This window comes from Canis lupus, chromosome 10 (assembly GCF_011100685.1).
Source record: "Canis lupus familiaris isolate Mischka breed German Shepherd chromosome 10, alternate assembly UU_Cfam_GSD_1.0, whole genome shotgun sequence".
Taxonomy (NCBI): domain Eukaryota; kingdom Metazoa; phylum Chordata; class Mammalia; order Carnivora; family Canidae; genus Canis; species Canis lupus.
The window spans coordinates 50,844,856-50,864,383 of NC_049231.1; the positions used below are offsets into that span (position 1 = coordinate 50,844,856).

Here is a 19,528-nt window from a genome sequence, read left to right on the forward strand (position 1 = left end):
GGAGCTGGCCTGGCATCCAGAGCTAGGCTGTGGTGTTCTGTTGTTGAACATAAATGCTCTCACAGAGCATCAACATCAGATTAGACCACTTTGTGAGTAGAGTCAGAGCATGACCACAAACAGGACCATTCATCCCTTAATCATGTCAGAACACAGACCAAACAACATCATTGGCCAAACCACAAAAATGACCAAACATCTCTCCAATTTGTCTAATATGAGTGTTTGCTGCTGCTTTACCAATTAGTTTTAGTCTCCACTCCATTCCTTCCATCTTCTAGATAACAGATATGAAGATTCCCAATGATAGAATTTATCTCCACTTTCTAAAATTGTCTCATTCATAGGAAACCCCGGCTTCTTTGACTACTCCTTAGAATCACCCACACTAGGGGCACCTGGGTCTGCCTTTTTGTTGTTGTTGTTGTTTTGTTATCCAAATTGAATAATTTATTGCTGGTCTGAGGCTTGACTTCTTTTACATTTACATAGAATTTACATTTTGTTTCCACAAAAAGTAAATGATCAATATTTAAAGGAATTTGATAGTGACCTATTCAATAAGGCAATTATCTTGGTAGCAAATTTTTATTGAAATCTTACATACCTCAAGCTTTATAAAAAGCCAACAAGATTGAAAATCGGGATCTCCCTCTAAAGCCTTAGGTATTCAAAGCTAGAAACGGTTAATTTGAAAGTAAGCAAACAAAACAACAAAACTCCTGCAGCAGATCCTGGTGAAATACTTTTAAAAAATCTAAATGAGGGATGCCTAGGTGGCTCAGCAGCTGAACCTCTACCTTCGGGCCCAGGGCGTGATCCCACCGGCTCCCTCCGGCTCCTTGCATGGAGCCTGCTTCTCCCTCTGCCTGTGTCTCTGCCTCTCCTCTGGGTCTCTCACGAATAAATAAATAAAATCTTTAAAAAAAAATAAAAATTAAAAAAATTAAAAATCTAAATGAGCTTAATGTTTACAAAAGTTATTTTAGTTCAAAAGCTATAAAATCAAAGTTATCTTAATTCCACAAAGAATGGAGAGGGTCTCCATGCCAGCATTTCCTTAGAACCTCAGTTTTTTCCATCAAATTTGGCCACAAATCAAATTTCTGTGTGCCCCCATTTTCAGGAGATTCCTCTTACTGAAGAGGCCAAGTACAAACATGGAAGAGTAACTAACTGCCTAAGCAAGTAGGAAAGTGTTCCATAACAGTGTGCCAAGAATGCAGAGTTCTAGGTTAATCTCTGGAACTGGATCTGGACCGTGACCTTGACTTCAAATGAGATCTAGAACGGGATCTTGAAGCTCTTTTTGGTGGAGGGGACACAGAACGTGCCTTTGAGGGTGGGGCAGGAAGGGGAGAATTTGAACGAGACTGGCTTCTTGATCTAGATTTTGACTTTATATCACCTTTTCCATTTTCTTTGGGGGAACGAGGTGGAGAACAAGACCTGCTTCGAGATTGCTCATACTCCTTAGATCTGCTTCGAGAGAGCCAACGGGAGCCCCCATCTGACTTGGGCTTAGATGTGCTTTATGATCTAGATTTCCTGACTTTTGATCGAGAACGTGATCGACCTTTGCTCTGAGACCTGGATCGGGAGCGACTTTCTGAGATACTTGGAGATCTACTGCGGCTGCTCTATGACTCCCACTTCGTGACCTTCTTCTAGACCGTGACCTTGATCTGCTTCCAGGGTAAGACCGCTTATGGCTCCTTCTGTGGTTTATCCTCAATGAGCCTAATATTTCTGCCATTTATTTCCATACCATCCGGTTTATCCAAAGCAGCTTCATGTCGGAGCGGGAACGGAATTCAATCAGGCCCTGGTTTGAGCGTTCTTTGTGCGCGTAGGCATGGGTCACTCCACCTGCTGGTCTCATGAAATCCTTTAAATCTTGCCAACAAGATTGCAACGACTTGAAAGATCTTCTGCAGTGAGCCTGAACGCTGTACGAACAGGTGGCCGTATCCGTCCTGCCCGAGGCCCTCCGGCTGCTGCAGCCCCAGCCTGCGGCCACCGCGCGGGCTCCGGGTCACGCGCCGCAGGGCTCTCTGCGGTCCAGCGCGGGAGTCCCCGGCCATTCCTGGGGTCGACCTCGAGGAGGCGGCCGGAGCCACGGACAGAGCCTGCATGTGCTCCGGGACGTTTAGCTAAGGCGTCCTATGTGGACGCGGAGGGCGGGGGCCCCGAAGGCTGGCTACCGACCCGAGGGCCGCAAGGCAAAAGCCGCGGTGCGGGTTGGGTGCAGGTGCGGGTGCGGGGTGGGTGCAGGTGCAGGTGCGGGGTGGGTGCGGGTGCAGCGACAGCCTAAACACGTGCCTCACCGGGCTTCTGCCTTTGGCTGGGGTCATGATCCCGGGGTCCTGGAATCAAGTCCCACGTCAAGATCCCTGCTCAGTGGGGAATCTGCTTCTCCCTCTGCCTGTGTCTCTGCCTCTGTGTGTGTGTGTATCTCTCATGAATAAACAAATAAAATCTTTTGTTTAAAAAATCATGGGCAGGGATCCCTGGGTGGCGCAGCGGTTTGGCGCCTGCCTTTGGCCCAGGGCGCGATCCTGGAGACCCGGGATCGAATCCCACGTCGGGCTCCCGGTGCATGGAGCCTGCTTCTCCCTCTGCCTGTGTCTCTGCCTCATTCTCTCTCTCTCTCTGTGACTATCACAAATAAATAAAAAAATTTTTAAAAAAATTAAAAAAAAAAAATCATGGGCAGCCCAGGTGGCTTAGCAGTTTAGCACAGCCTTGAGCCCAGGGTGTGATCCTGGAGACCCAGGATCAGTCCCGCCAGGCTCCCTGCATGGAGCCTGCTTCTCCCTCTGCCTGTGTCTCTGCTTCTCTCTCTCTCTCTCTCTCTCTCTCTCTCTCTCTCTGTGTGTGTCTCATGAATGAATAAACAAAATCTTTAAAAAAAAAATCACCCACACTAGCCCAAATCCTTAATAAGTCCTCAGGACACCGTTCTGAATATTGAGAAATATGGTGCCCTCATTCAAAGAGGATACCAGTAGGATTACAGGAATCACAACAGGGTCATTGGGAAGCTTTCTGTGTCCCTCAAGTACCAAACCTCCGGAGAAACCTGTGTGCAAGGAATAATCTGTGAACCCTTTATATATTTTGAATCAACACAAAATCCTTTGGGGAACGTGCTATCTCCCTCTTGCCCACCCACCCCCACCCTGGCTCCAGATTATCCTGAGAGAGGGATGGGCTCAGTTCTACTGCATTAAGGAAAAGAAAAAAATTTAACTGCTCAAAAAATTATTGGTGGAAAAATGTCTGCCAACAGAGATTGCTTCCATAATGGGGCCCAAAATAGAGTGAGCAAATAAAGCTGTTGAGACATCGATGGGTTTAGTTTCAGCAAGTGTTCCCCGCTATTTAGAAGACATAAAAATGATCTTTGCAATGAGCAAGTAGTGTTTTATTTCTGGTGGGGAAGTATTTCTCATTTAGCCCATTTCATTTCCTTTATGAAACAGGAAGCGAACATCTCACACTTTTGGAAGGTGATAGCATATAAAACTGCATCTGACTGTAAATGTGAGGCTATTCAGTCTGTTGTAGTTAAAAATTTGAAATTTTGGCCAATGTGGCTTTTTTTTCTTAAAGGTTTTATTTATTTATTTGAGAGAGAAAGAGAGCATGGGGAGAAGGGCAGAGGGAGAAGCAGACTCTCCACTGAGCATGAAGCCGGACGTGGGGGCTCTGTCCCAGGACCTGTGATCTTGACCTGAGCAAAAGGTAGATGCTTAACTGCTCAACTGACTGAGCCACCCTGGGGCCCCTTGCAAATGTTTTAAATGGAGGAAAAGAGAACTGATGGTGCAGATGATGTGCTTCATTTCAGTCTTCTGTTCCCATGGTCCTTTCAGAAAGAATTCAGGGCCCTTTATCCAGACAGGAAGTTTGCATTTCATCATGAGTTGGTGGGAGAGCAAGTCTGGACCCCAACCACAGAGGGGACCCCTCCTCCCTCCCCGTCTCGCACTTTCTCAGAAGTTCAGTGGCTCAAGAAGAAGCCCCAGTCTGAAAGCCCATAGGAATCTTCCGTCCTCCTGCAGGCTGTATCCCTTGCTGCTCTGCCTCTACAGTGCGCTGTAACTGCCTACAAGCAGGAGGAAATAATGATTTTCTCCTATATGGCAGTGTTTTCTTTTTCATTCCTTATTGAGCTATCATTAAGTCATGAGATACTCTGGGGAAATCACTTTAATCTCTTCGGGGTGTCTCAGAGTCCCCTGAAGGTGATTTGAGTACATCCAGGCAATATTTCACTACTGAATCAGGGAATGAGCTGCTAGAAAAACTCATTTGCTGTTTGACTTGCATGTCTCGGGCCCTCAGCTGACAGGATGGCCTCCTCCCACGGCCTGCTCCCCTCCTGCTGCCTTCTCAACAGCGGCAGCCCGCATTTCTGCCCTCCGCTGACTCCTAAAATCGAGAATTGGTCATTGCGGTGGGATCATAGTGGAGAGGAGACGTCTGTTCTTCTCGGTCCTCCACTGGGGCTCTGTAACCCAAGGCAGATTAATAAGAGAAAAGCATACAAATTAGTTTAATGTGAGTTTTACATAACAGAAGAGCCCTCAGAAGGAAATGAAGGCAGGAAGAGGCACTCAAACCAAGAGCGATTTTATGTGGGGTTTCAGGAAGAGTGGAAAAGTCATGGGGAAATGTGAATAGATCAGCGGGTAGTAAACTGGGGGAGATTTAGTGATGCCTTTTTTGTTCAGATTCCTCTTGGCTGTCCCTCCATCTTTGGAGATAGGAATGTTTCATTCCTCCTGGTGAAGAGAGGGCACCTCTCACATGAGGGTGTTATGTGACAAGGGCAGGCAGTCCCTCTTGCAGTTGCCCTTTCTCAAATCCCCTCAGTGTAGACTATTCAATATGCCAAGGTATCATAAGCAGAATTGTTAAAAACACAGGCTTCCCCCCCCCCCCGCCCCCTCCGCCCCCCCTCCCCCCCAGATTCCCCTAGCAGCTGGATTTCTGATTGTCTTCAGGGCCAATTCTGTTCTCAGCTTCTCCATCTGTGAAATGTAAATGATCAGGGGCTGGTTTGGCCTACAGCCTTTGAAGGGCCATCAGTTGGAGGGGGTGATGGAGAGCCAAGATATTTCCAGAAGATGGAGAAGGATTAGGAGTTTTTTCCCTCAAGGTCCCAGAGTTTAACTGTATACTCCTAGAAAGAATTATGAATATATTCTATTTTCCCAGAGCAATATGATGGAGTCTCTGCTTCACTGTCCTAACCCAAAGCTCACAGGTCATGAAAGCTGGAAGGGACCCCAAGGACCATTTAATTCAAGAGTTCTCAACTGTGGTTGCTCTTGTAATCATTTACTGAGCTTTTTACAAGGTATCTTACCTGGACCCCAACCCCCAGAGCAATTATATCAGACTCTCTGGAGACAAATCCAGAGCCTGCTTTCCGAAAGCTCCCTAGATGACTTCAGTGTCCAGCCAGTATCAAGCACCAAAAATCTGGATAAAGCAGAAGACAACCTGGGGAGGTGATGTGGGTCAGACTAAAGTCTTATGAGAAGGGGATCAGATGGCTTGTGTTGAGTAAGGGACAGGCGGGCCACGTAGGGAGAGATAGATAGGGGCCTATGGGATCAGGCTTATAGAAATCCCCAAAATGCGGAAGTGTGAGGAAAGCAAAGATAAGGGAACACACCAGACCTCCTTGCCCTAGGTATTGGGGGAGGTGAGGAGGTGTCTTATTTATGACAGTCTCCTGTGGTCAACAGAAAAGAAACAGACCCTAAAAAGACCCATTAGAGATGTTATCACTAGTTCTGTTTATACAAAGTTGCTGTCAGTAGAGAAATTTAAAAGATTTAAGATCCCTGGTTAGCATTTAATGAAAGATTAATCCTAAAAGCCCTCAGTGGCAATCCCTCTCAGTCCTGAGAGCTTTTTCTGTAACCTTGCTTAATAAAACTATCGCTTTACTCATGCTCCTTTGTCCTCCAGAATCATTCTTCAACTCTGTGAGACAAGAACCTAGCTCTCCCGCTTCAGTGGCAGCCAAAGGCAAAAGTCATACAAGGACTAGGAGGGTGGAGACCTACAGGGCAGCATCAACACCATCACCCAGTCAGCAAGTTTTGAATATGTGCTGCGTGCCAAGCTCTTGAGTGGGTAAAAAGGATACATAAGTGAGTTATTCACTCTGCTCAAGAAGCAAACTATTTGCTGGCGGACTTGATCACAAACCAATAGCTGGAGGAAGGGGAAAGTGGGGTTTATGCTCAAAGATGTTCATTGCAGTATTATTTACAATAGTGAAAAACAGAAAGCAGTATCCAGTCATAGGAGAATTCTTAAGTAATCGCTAGGTTATGTCTACTTGATGCAATATTTTGAAGCCATTGACCTGGTCAAAAGATAAACTGAGGCTTATTTAAATTTTTTAAGAGTTTATGTGAGCAAAAATCTATTGGAATTTGGAAGTGCCAAACCAGAAGTGGTTGGAGACTCCATGGATGGGAACTCAGGGAGAGATCTTGTAGAGAAAAGGCGGGGTGGAAGCAAAGTAAGTAGTTTGCAAACTAACTATTGATCGGCTATAGCTTAAAGCCTACTTGGCTGTTTGTGGTTGGTTTTTCTTACCTTTCAACTTTATAACCTTGAGGGCTTTGCAGACTTGACGTGGGTTTCCTTATATAGGCCCTATATGGGAAAAAGAAGGTGACATTGTACAGGGGCTATGATCATAGGTTACATGCATAAGTAAAAGGCTACAAGGGAACACACCAAATGTTAACAGGTGTTGGGAACTGGGTGCTTCTACTTCTTTACTTCTTCCTTCCTTTTCTCTTTCAATCATTTTGAAATGAGCCAGGCCAGGGAGTTGGAACTCACTTGGTGAAGAGTGGGGGCCATACCTTACCTCTCATCTTCAGAGTGTCCTGCATGTTGTATGTCATCAGATACAGAAAGACCTTCCAGGACTCTCCCCCAGTGTTAACTGGAGAGTCAGAGAGAGAGAGAGAGAGAATGCAGGTCTCCGGCATTTCAGTTTGGATCTGGGGGTGGGGGTGGGGTGTCTGCACAGTCTGAACATGAGGGAAGGCCCAAGGGGTAGATAGAAGGCTGTGATGATGGGGTGATGGGGTGTACCCATTGAGGGCATTGGGCCTATGCTGGATCCTCACCCTCCTCACCCTCCTACCCAGGAAAGGAGACCCCTGAGCAGCATAGTTTACAACCAGGTGATGGAGGGGAGGTGCCTCTAGGACACCTGCTCCTTGAAATGACTGTCAAAATGGTCGAGGTTAAATTTGTTCTCAACATGGCAACACTACCAATCACAAATGGCCAACTAGGTTTTGAGCTATAGCCAATCAGTAGTTTCCTCGGACTCTGGTCTTAGGAGCAGCTTGGAGGAGGTAGGGCCAAGGCTAGTTTAACGTGGATATTTGGGTGCAGGGACTTGATTAGAACTGGGAGAGAGAGTCATGATACAGGGGTTTAGTATTGAAGGACACAGCAAGGCAAGGATTTGGAGGCAAAGATTTTGAAGAGTCTTGGGAAGTAAACTGTCCCTTGATGTTCTCTATAGAAGAATCAAACAAACAAAAAAAAAAAAAAAAGAGAGAGAGAGAAGAAGAAGAATCAAACAGTTTGATGTTCATTTAAATCAGAAATTTATTGGGATGTCTGGGTGTCTCTGTGGTTGAGTGTCTACCTTCAGCTCAGGTCATGCTCCTGGGGTCCTGGCATCAAGTTCCGCACTGGGCTCCCTCCATGGAGTCTGCTTCTCCCTCTGCCTGTGTCTCTACCTCTCTCTCTCTCTCTCTCTCTTTGTGTCTCTTATGAATAAATAAATAAAATCTTTTAAAAAAATCAGAAAAGATAAATAAATAAAAAATTAAAAAATAAAAAAAAAATCAGAAATTTCTTAACCTTGGCACTTTTGGCAATTTGGGCTAAATAATTCTCTGTGGCTGTCCTGTGCATCATAGGATATTAACAGAATCTCTGGCTAGTACCCACTAGATGCCAGTAGCCATTCCCTCTACAACAGTGAAAACCAAAAATGTTTCCAGGGTTTGGGGTGGGGGGTATAAATTTAAATGAGCCTTCCAGGAAGTTCCTGGAATGAACAAAAAAATTATTTGCAACTTTTATCATCTTTGGCAAAAGTTTCCTATAATAGTAAAATCAGTTAATAAGAACAGTGGAAGGGGTACCTGGGTGGCTCAGTGGTTGAGCATCTGCCTTTGGCTCAGGTCATGATCCTGGGTCCTGGGATAAAGTCCCACATCGGGCTCCCTACAGGAAGCCTGCTTCTCCCTCTGCCTGCGTCTCTGCCTCTCTCCGTGTCTCTCATGGATAAATAAATAAAATCTTAAAAAAGAAAAAAAAAAAAAAAAGGACAGTGGAAGAGTAAAGTCATGTTAATGTGGATTTTAAACTTGGTGGGTGCAGGTGGTTTCAGTTCTCACCCTGGAGTCCGGTTAAGCCTCTTGTCCCCACCTCTCCTTCCTGCTCTTTGGTCTCTTGCAAGTCACCTCTTTCTGGGCAGCTTCTAGCTAGAATATATTACATCTCTAAAGTCAAGAACCAACAGCTTCTGAGAGATGAGAACAGGCTGAGGTCGACTGAACCCTTAGCTGAAACATGAGCAAGTGTCATCGTCCGTTTTATACCTAAGGAAACCGAGGCTCAGAAGAGGGAAGAGCGTTTCTCCTGCCCCGCAGTGACGGTGAGGTTGGAATCAGAATGCAAGGGTCTGACTCCAAACTAGGTCGCCAAATTTAGCAAAACTATTCTGAGACATACTTCACTCAAAGAATGAGATAAATTTGGTGTTTATCTGAAATTCACATTAGGCCTTCTGCATTTTACCTGGCTACTCTCCTTCAGCACCCTTTCAATGGCCCGGCGGGCGCAAGGCCAGGGGTGTGAGGTGCTGGCCCCGAACCGATGGCCCGGCCCGGCCTGGGGGGCGCGGCGCAGGGAGGGGTGAAGCCCGCGCACGGTCCCGGGCTCGAGCGGCTGGCGAGGAGTGACCCCTGGTGGCCGCGCGGCGCCTTGCAGCCCCGGCGGCCCAGACCCCGCGGTGGGGCCCCGGCCGGCAGCGGCGCACAGCTGTCCTGGGCCCTGACCTCGGTCAGAGCGGGGTGCGCCCGGGGACTCTGGGGAAGCAGGGCGGGCCAGGCTCAGAGCCACCTGCGGGCTTTCTGAATCCGTTCGGCTGGACTGGAGGTCCGCGCCCCGCGCCCCGCTCTGGGGCGGCCGCTCCATCGCCCCCAGGCGGCTGGCCTGCAAGGAGCAGCTTCCCAAGCTCCTGAGTCTACAGGGGCCAGAGGAAGAGAGGCTGTTCTTTTTTTTTTTTTTTTTTAAGATTTTATTTATTTATTCATGAGAGACACACACAGAGAGAGAGGCAGAGACACAGGCAGAGGGAGAAGCAGGTTCCATGCAGGGAGCCTCATGTGGGACTCGATCCCAGGACTCCGGGATCATGCCCTGGGTTGAAGGCGGCGCTAAACCGCTGAGCCACCCGGGCTGCCCCAGAAAGGCTGTTCTTGTGTAAATCTGCTTTTCAGTACATCTGCTTGGTGTTACCAGTCTCCCTGTGTCCTACCTTGGAGACTCATTTCTTCCCCAGGCTTCCACCTCAGCGTGCTCTGTGGCAGGAAATGGCATGTTCTGAAGGTCACAAACATGGTCCAGGTGGGGCCTGCTTTCTCAGGGCTGTTGAGGAGACAGGCCTGGACAAACCAATCCCACCGCACCCAGAGTGGCTTCCACCTCCTGCCCTACAGAAGCCCACCTGCTGGCCCTTTCCTCTGAGAATTGCAGAGGCCAGAGTATCTTGGGGTGGTGGTGAGGGTGTCTTCCCAGGGGTCCCTCTGCTGTCTGGACCCGGCTGACTTTTCATAGTGTCTGGGCCTGAAGGTGTCACTGGCAGTGCCAGCCTGGCCAGGGCTCATTGGGTTCTCTGTGTGCAGCCCAGGGCCCTGCAGAACTTCAGAGGGCCAATGCTCAGGTGCCTATACAGCTCATTCTCCTTTTTCCCTCCATAGTTATTCTCCACCGGCCTCCATCCTACTGTGCCCGCAGGCTGACTGCTTCACCGGGGTTCCCTTGTCCTCTGGCTTCAGGTTCTAATCAGTCGGTGGGGACGGTCACTAACAAGGGATACAGGGATGTGAGAATTGCCTCCTCCCTCCCCACTGCTAGCCTGAGGGTTGGAAGGGCTGTTCCTCTACCTGAGGCCACAGCTTTACGGTCACTCTTTCCTACAGCTGCAAGTGTCCCCCAGTCCCGTCAGGGCTCTCTCCCTTGCCCCTTTAGGCTTAGGGCATAGTGGCTCAAGGGGAAAACCATTCTTCAGTTAAGTACGGGGTGGAGGGGGGCGGCTGCAAATTAAACTAACAAAAGAGATTAACAGGGGAAAAGGCACACAATTTTTATTAATATTTTCATGTGTGGGTGTTCACAGAAAAGAAGTAAAATACAGAGAAGTGGTTTGATTGAGGCAGGGGGAGTTAAATACCATTTTAACAAAGGAAAGAGGGTTTGGGCTTGAAGGGGTAATAAACTGTAGGGTAGTGACTAGGAAATGTATGGGGGAACTACTAGAAGATACTAATTATTTTAAGTTTTGTTTATGCAGATTCATCTTGATGCTGATTCTCTGTCTCTGATGGGGAGAGTCACTCCTGACCCGGGAGAGGGGGACACCTTCACTAGGGAAATGTATGGCCTAGTTTTGGGTGACTTAAAGCAAGGACAGAGAACTCTTCCCGCCATTTGTTGATTCTCAGCTACCTTCAGCTCAAAATAATCCATTTGCTATAGTGACATATTTTGAGGTGCCATCTCCTGGTCCCTCACTTACTACTGCTTCTCCTAGCAGGCTTCATTGTCACGCATTGCTAATTTCTCTTAGCCCTGCCCACACCATTGCAAACAGTCCCTTGTGAAGCTGTGCTAAGGTGATAGAATGCCAAAGTCAGCCTCGCATTTCCAGCATCAAACGCACTTGCAGGCTGAGAAGTCCCCGGCACACAGCTGGGAACCCAGACCCTCCGGATGGTTGCAGCCTAATGGGAGAGAGACCGTGACAGGTCAGTGGGCTATGGTGAGAGCTCAGGGAGCCACCCAGCCCTGCTTGGAGAGTCAGGCAGCTTCCTGAAGAATAAGGAAGGATGAGCCAACTGGAGGGAAGCAGACAATGCGGGAGAAGCAGCAGCCTGCACAAAGGGCTGAGGGTGGAGAGGTCATGCGTCGGGCACTAGAATGGCCACAGGAAGGCCAGCCTGGAAGATTGGTCATTAGGCATGACCTGAGCAGACAGTGTGCCCCTCCTAGTGCAGGGCCCTCGGTCTCTGACACCTCCAATCTGATTGGGGAACAGCCTCTATGACACAGAGAGTCCATCTCAAAAGGACCCAGATGAGGGCCAAGCAGTTAAGTGCTGAGGATGTTCCAGATTGTGCATGTGTGTGCGCACATGCGTGGGTGTGTGTGTGTACATGTTGGGGAGGGAACATGTTGGGGGAGGGATCCAGCCAGACATGATTTGTGTTACTCTGGGGGGCACCTGGATAGCTCAGTCGGTTAAGCATCTGCCTTTGGCTCAGGTCATGATCCCAGGATCCTGGGATTGAGTCCAGAGTCTGGCTCCCTGCTTTATGGGGAGTCTGCTTCTCCCTCTCCTTCTGCCTCTCCTTTTGCTGATTCGTTCTCTCTCTCTCTCTCTAACACATAAATAAGATCTAAAATAAAATAAAATAAAATAAAATAAAATATCACTCTGGCTGTTGCAGGGGGAATGGGTGAATGTTAGGGAGATAAGTAGGGAGACCAGTTAGGAGGACAGTACCAGTCATGGAGAGAAGGGAGGGACACTTTTGTGCTGTTTGGAGGTGGAGCTGGCCTACGTAGCCATAGTCCAGGCTTAGCATGTGGAGAAGAAATCAGGGAGGAAAAAAAAAAAAAAAAAGAAATCAGGGAGGAGAGGCATCCAGAGTTCTGGCTCCAGCAGCCGGGTGCGCAGAGAGGCGTCACTTACTCAGATGGAGAAGAGGCAGAGGATAGGCTGGGAGGAGGGATCAAGAGCTCAACTTTAAGTGTGTTAAGAGACACACTGAGACAACCAGGTGGTGGGATGTGTGGCTTTAGAAGTCCAGAAAGTAGTCTTGCGAGGTTGGGTCTTGCAAGGGAGGAAAGTGGTTACATGAGGCAGAATTATGACTCAAAGGATTGGTGGGTCCTGGAGGCAAGGGTCCTGAAAGAGTCCTGGTGAACAAGTCATAGTGAGACGGAAGCAGAATGGACCCCATAAAAAAAGCTGGTTTTTTTTTTTTTTTTTCCCTTTACTCCAGCTTCTATTCCTGCTGGGGCCTGCATGCCCACCCCACTGTACACATGCTTGTAATGCATATAGCATATGTCCTCCTTCTCAGGGACCAAGAGATAATGATATCTTTGGAGTCTTCCAGCATGATAGATGACATCTAAGGGGTGAAGGGGCAAGTGGTCATAAAGGTTTGCCAAGACCACTGACTCCTAACACCTTGATGCCAAGACCCCTGGCTTCAGGGAATGAATGACTTACGAAGGACGTCCGGACCCTGTCCTTGTTCTGACCAGTTCCTGGATGCCTAAGAGGTATATGCACCAGGCCACAATAGCCAACCAAAACCCCAGACCCTAAGCAAAGACAAGACTCATGGATGTTCCATCTATCCATCTCTATCTATCTATCTATCTATCTATCTATCTATCTATCTATCTATCTATCTATCTTCAATAAACTCTGCTTTCACATTCTGCTGGCTGGTGTCTGATTTCCCTCTTTCAGGAAACCAGGAATCCCCTTGGCTAGAACCCCCTATCTGGGTCCTCAGACCCGGCCTCCTCCATCAGTGGCCTCCTTCATCAGTAGTCCTGATCAGTCAACTGCTTAGTTAGTTTACAATCTTATCTCTTAGTAGCAGATATTTCCTGGAGCAAACAGCCGAATTATTTTTGTTTGATCCTGGTATTGTTTAACACGGGGACAGGAAAGTGTGTTCATTTCAGTTCTCATCATTAACTGAGTATCCTCAAGCAAGCACCTTGAAAAAAACCCAATTATTAGATAGTGCTTACTCTGCTGCACAGCTGTAACTCATTTGATTCAATACCCAGTAAGGTGGGTATTGTTATTTACCCATGTTATAAGTGCCTCTTGTTTCAAATACAGACAAGTAACCTCTCTGAGGTCACATGGCTGGTTAGTGGTAAGTCTGGACCCCAGGATCCAAACTCCTACTCCCTTTCTCTCTCTCTCTTTTTAAAGATTTTGAGAGAGAGTGCATAGGCACACGCACAAAATCAGGGGAGGGGCAGAGGGAGAGGGAGAAGCAGACTTCTCACTATGCAGGGAGCCTGGGGCTCCATGAGGTACTTGATCCCAGGACCCTGAGATCATGACCTGAGCCGAAGTCAGACGCTTAACCCCCTGAACCACCCAGGGGCCCCTCTTATTCCCTCTCTTGTTTAATTGCCTAACTTCTCAGTTTCTCCTTATATACAGAGAGGGATCAGCCCAGATGATAAGGGCTTCGGTGGGGAAACCGAGGTGTTGAGGAAAGAATCATTCATGACACTTATTAAAGATAGTGAGATAAGGGCACCTGGGTGGCTCTGCGGTTGGATGTTTTCCTTCGGCTCAGGGCATGATCCTGGGGTCCTGGGATCGAGTCCTGCATGGGACTCCCTGCAGGGAGCCTGCTTCTCCCTCTGTTTATGTCTCTGCCTCTCTCTCTGTGTCTCTCATGAATAAAATCTTAAAAAAAAAAAAAAGAAAGAAAGGGAGAGAGAAAGAAGGAAGGAAAGAAAGGAAAGAAAGAAAGAAAGAAAGAAAGAAAGAAAGAAAGAAAGAAAGAAAGAAAGAAAAGAAAGAAAAAAGATGGTAAGGCAGGCTTGATTCAAGAGGGGCTATAACAGTTGGGGTTTTGTGGTAGGGAAGCAAGGTCCTGCTCCGCTCTGAATGTAATAAGGAAAAGCAGGGATTTATTGCCAATGAGCAGGGGGTGATCAGTAGATAGAAAATGACTAAGAGGTAGAGTAATTCTTTGCTAAACTGACCTAGCCGGATTGTTGCTGAAGGCAGTCCAGAGTGAAAAGATATTGAGTGGCCAGGGAATCCCTGGTGGCTCAGCGGTTTAGCGCCTGCCTTTGGCTCAGGGCGCGATCCTGGGATCCTGGGGTCGATGCAGGTCTCTGCGTGGAGCCTGCTTCTGCCTGTGTGTGTGTGTGTGTGTGTCTATGTCTCTCATGAATAAATAAAATCTTTAAAACAACAACAACAAAAAAGATACTGAGTGGCCAGACCAACAGGAGGGGATTTTCACTAAACCGAAGCAGGATTCTTGCTAACAGTGGACACTGCAGAGATGAACAGGGAGCCTAGAAGTCAGAGCCTAGCTGAGCAGGGAGCCTGTCTAAATTTGGTCAAGGAGAGAATCTTCCAAGGAGGGAAAACTTTTCCTCTCTTCTCTGGTGAAGTGAATGAGCCTGCAATTAAACTGACAAAAGCTAGATTAGCAAGTGAACAGACAGAGCTTATTTCTGCACCAGGCACACAGGCACGCACTCAGGCACGCACTCAGGCACGTGGGAGTGCTCAGAGTAACTCAAAGGGGTGGTTAGGATGTGGGGCTTTTATATCTAATTTAGTAGGAAAAAGGGAGGGGGGAGAAAAGGCTCCTATGGGAAGAACAAATAAATCTCTTTAGGAAAGACAAATGGCTTTTTAGGAGAAGAAACTTGAGAACTAGAAATAAGAAAGTCTGTGATGATGTTTGTTTCTGCAGATGCCAGTGGTCTTTCTGCATTCAGAACCGTTAAGCTTCCCCGGGGAGGGCACCGAAGGCATGTTTGCTCTGTCTGTCTCCTGGGAGCAGACCCACAGCAAAACGGTAATTTATGGCAGTCCTCATTTCGCATTAGTTTCTGCTTTTAGTCAGATAAGAGAAGTTCTGGGAGGCATTTCCCCCCCCTGTATCTGCTGAATCTCAAATGGCTCCAGCTTAAAATAATCTTTACTTTCTCAATCCCCAGAAATAAGAAGTCCCCACTGGGCTCCTCCAGTTCCATCATTCTGTGGCTCACCAGATGGTAGATGACAAGCTGAGCTATGTCACCAGGATCAACCGCATGCCACAGCTGTTGGGGCCACGCTCTCAAACCCCTGCTTGGGGTCTTCGGCCTGAGGTAGACTTTCTCTGAAGGGAAGCTCTCCTGATCTGGAGACAGCATGTTCCAGGTGAGGGTGAGGACTTCAGGTGAGCTGATGAAAGCTTTTCGGATTGGGATCGGTGACGAGAAGTGGGCAAGAGCATTGTAGGGGCTGAGACAGTGTGTGTGTGTGGGGGTGTTGGGGGGGCTGGTATTTCTAGGGCACGCATTATGTGCTCATTCCATTTTCCTAGTAATCCTCTGAGGTCAGAATAAATCGCTCCCCACCCATCAGAGCTGGAGACCAAGGCTCAAGTGCAAGTAATTTACTCACGCTGCCTGACGTGTCTGTGGCGTACCCGGGATTGAACAGTCAATGGTCACCAGCAGAGGCAGAGGACAGGATTGCTGTCAGCTGGGAAGGGAGACTGAGGCCAGACTTTGAGATCAGAGGCCAATGAAACGTGAAAAGGCCTCTCTAGTTATTAGAAAAGCCATCCAGCCGGATGGCCCTGGGAGCCATCTCCCCTGGCACAGCTGTTCCAGGTCTGAGAAGAGGCTGCTGGGGCAGGAGGTACAGGGAGCCACCTGCACCCTCTCCCCGGGTGGCCTAGGGCCTGTCCTCCCCAGCAAGTCACTCAGAGCCTCTGCCACCCCTTGGGTGCTGTGAGGAGTGCACAGGTGCCTATGTTACCCCTGTCCCACAAATGGCAGGGCACATTTTTAAAGCAGACTACAGCTCTTGTCTCCCATCTGGCTGTCACAAAGTCCCTCTCCTTCTTATTTCTGGGGATTGAGAAAGTAAAAATTAGCAAGGGATGAGAAGTTGGGGCACCCGGGATCCCTGCATGGAGCCTGCTTCTCCCTCTGTCTTGGTGAGAGCCTCTTGGTGGCTCTCATGAGAGAAGCAGGCTCCATGCAGGGAGCCCGATATGGGGACTCGATCCTGGGACTCCAGGATCACGCCCTGGGCCAGAGGCAGGCGCTAAACGCTGAGCCACCCAGGGATCCCCCAAATAAATAAAATCTTAAAAAAAAAAAAAAAAAGTAAAAGACAAAGGATGAGAAGTTAGAAATGTGCCCTGCCATTTATGGGACAGGGATAACAAAGATGAAGCCAGCTACAAAGTGCAGGAGGAAGCACTGTTTCTCTGCAGGCCAGGCTCAGCTGCAGGGGGCAGGGGAGGGGGCGGGGTGCCTGGGAGCGAGCCCCTAGCACTTACTTCCTTACTCTGAGATCTTGTCTCTAGATCCACAGACCAGCAGAGACTTTGCTCTTTGAAATTGTATCAGCCCCAATGAACAGCCAACTCTTGTGTCTCATTCACTTTGACCCAGAGAAGCAACTTCAATTTACAACCCAGGTGGCCAGCATTAGATATGGGATTTTTGGACACACCATTCTGCATCTATCTTAACTTAGTAGTTTCCAAGGAAACGGGTCCGTTCTGGGCCCGTTCTTTGGTCTAGATTTTGACTTTGCTTTGAGCCCATCCAAACAGCACTTCGGGTCGATTTCTCGAGCCTCCCCCCTACCCCTGACACAACAGCTGCAGTTCTCCTTTGTTGGATGAGCTGCCCACCGTTCCTGTTGTGCTGTGGACTCTCCTGCCTTGCTACTGGCCAAAGAAACCTGACTTTGTCAGACTATAGGCAAGTCTCTGGTGATCACGGGCTGATTGGGCTAGGACTTGACTTTATTTCCCCAAGTCCAAGACAAAGGCAAGGCTTGTTGAGTCAGTCTGTGGCTGGGATGGATGGAGAGGGAACACAGAGCATTACATTCTTCTGGAAAGCCCTCAGAGCTTTGTCTATAACTGCCTCATTTATCTGGTGTTCCTGCTGTGGCAGGCACTGGGCTGAGGCTTTACAGTGTCCTATCATTCAATCCTCATCACACCCCCAAATAGTATGTCCCCTTATCATCATTCCCACTTAATAGGTGAAGAAACGGAGGTACAGAGAGAGATGATATGGCCTGCCCGACAAAGTCCTGCAGTTAGTAAGTGGCTTAGTTAGAATTCAAAGCATCAAGTTTAAGTATCCCAGGGATGCCTGGGTGGCTCAGCAGTTGCGCATTTGCCTTTGTCTCAGGTGGTGATCCCGGGGTTCCAGGATTGGGTCCCACATTGGGCTCCCTGCATGGAGCCTGCTTCTCCCTCTGCCTATGTCTCTGCCTCTCTCTCTCTCTGTGTCTCTCATAAATAAATAAATAAATAAATCTTTTTTTTTTTTTAAGAAAGGTTAAGTATCCCTCCATCCCCTCCATCTCCACCCCACCACCCCCCTCCAAAGAACTACTTAACCAGGGACACCTGGGTGGCTCAGCTGTTGAGACTTATTAGGTATTATGTACACTGTAATAACGATTAATGTCCTAACAGTTTCATAGTTATTTGAAAATAAATAATATATAAATAATAATAAACATAAATTAAAAGAAAAAATGAGTATTTCATTCTTAAATAACCTATACCTGGTAATGGAATGTGTGCTTCTTGGGCACTGTACAACTTCTCAAACTTTGGGATCAGATTTGGTGACCATCATCCTCATTCCACATTAATTTTTCTCATGTGTTAAAAAACAAAATTCAGGGGCACCTTGGGTGGCTCAGTTGGTGAAGTGCCTGCCTTCAGCTCAGCTCATGATCCCAGGGTTCTGGGATCGAGCTCCGCATGGGCTCCCTGCTTGGCGGGGAGTCTGTTTCTCCCTCTGCCCCTCCCTCTGCTCATGCTCTCTTTCTCAAATAAATAAAATCTTAAAAAAACAAACAAAAATTCAGAGTTGCCTGGCTGGCTCAGTCTGTAGAACATGCGACTCTTGATCTCAGGGTTGTGAGTTGGGCATAGAGTTTACTTAAAAGTAAAATTAAATTAAAAAATATATATAAGGAACTCCTGGGTGGCTCAGCAGTTGAGTGCCTGCCTTTGGCCCAGGGCGTGATCCTGGAGTCACGGGATCAAGTCCCACATCAGGCTCCTGCATGTGGGAGGACATAGGCTCCTCTGCCTATGTCTCTGCCTCTCTCTCTCTCTCTCTCTCTCTCTCTCAGTGTGTATCTCTTGTAAATAAATAATAAAATCTTAAAAAAAAGAAAGAAAACTTTTAAAAAAATTATAAAAATTCAACCGAGTACATGTGAAACTCTAACTGGCTTTATTAAATGATTTGTGAACCAGGCAGCACCTTATATAGCAAGTAGAGGAGTGCTCCAAGAAGTTGTACAAAATGGAAGGGTTTTGTAGGAAGGAGGTAGGACAAGAAAGTTACCAGCAAAAGGAAGGATTGCTTCAGGTAAGACCACCTTTCTTTAAGGGGAAGGGCAGTGGGTTTTATTGTGCACATTACCTCTTCTTCCTTTGGGTGGCGGGGGATGGAGAGGGCCAGTGAGGCAGATTACCCCATTGGTTCTTATTAAAAAAAACTCCTGAGGGCAGCCTGGGTGGTTTAGCAGTTTAGCACCACCTTCAGCCCAGGGCCTAATCCTAGAGTCTCGGGATGGAGTCCCGCGTCAGGCTCCCTGCATGGAGCCTGCTTCTCCCTCTGCCTGTGTCTCTGCCTCTCTCTCTGTGTGTGTCTGTCATGAATAAATAAATAAAATCTTTAAAAAAATAAAAATAATAAAAATAAAAATAAAAAACAAACCCCTGGGGGCCTGGCTGGCTCAGTCAGAGGATCATGTGATTCTTGGTCTCGGGGTTGTGAGTTCAAGCTCCAAGTTGGGTGTAGACATTTCTTAAATAAAAATACAACTTAAAAAAAGAAGGAAATAAAGAAAACTCCTGATTGAACAGTTGAAACATTCTGGAGAAGATTGAAATTGCAATTAGGTTAGATATTAAGCCCTGGTTTGGTGATTTGGCCTGACCCAAGTAACAGCATCTCGGGCCGTTGTTTTCTTTTATAACACATGGTACTTGCTTTTTTTTTTTTTTAATATTTATTTATTTATTCATGAGACACAGGGGGGGGGGCAGAGACACAGGCAGAGGGAGAAGCAGGCTCCTTGCAGGAGCCCGATGTGGGACTTGATCCTGGATCGCGTGATCATGCCCTGAGCCTAAGACAGGTGCTCAACTACTGAGCCACCCAGGCGTCCCATGGTACTTGCTTTTTATCACAGAAAGCATCAAAAACTCAGCTTCACACTCAAAACCCCAGAATTTGTATAAATATTTTAAGTTAAAGACCTTTGAGATTCAATAGATGCAGAAAGAAGCCTTCTTGGAGTTTCCTGTATCTGACTATAAGCAGCAACTTCTGGGGCGCCCGGGTGGCTCAGGTGGTTAAGCATCTGCCTTCGGCTCAGGTCATGGTCCATGGG

General features: G+C 47.6%; 1 pseudogene; it reads right to left on the bottom strand.

Moving 5' to 3' along the window:
• Positions 1–1,235: 1,235 nt before the first annotated feature.
• LOC100687949 lies at positions 1,236–9,267 on the bottom strand (annotated as a pseudogene).
• Between the last annotated feature and the right edge of the window lie 10,261 nt (positions 9,268–19,528).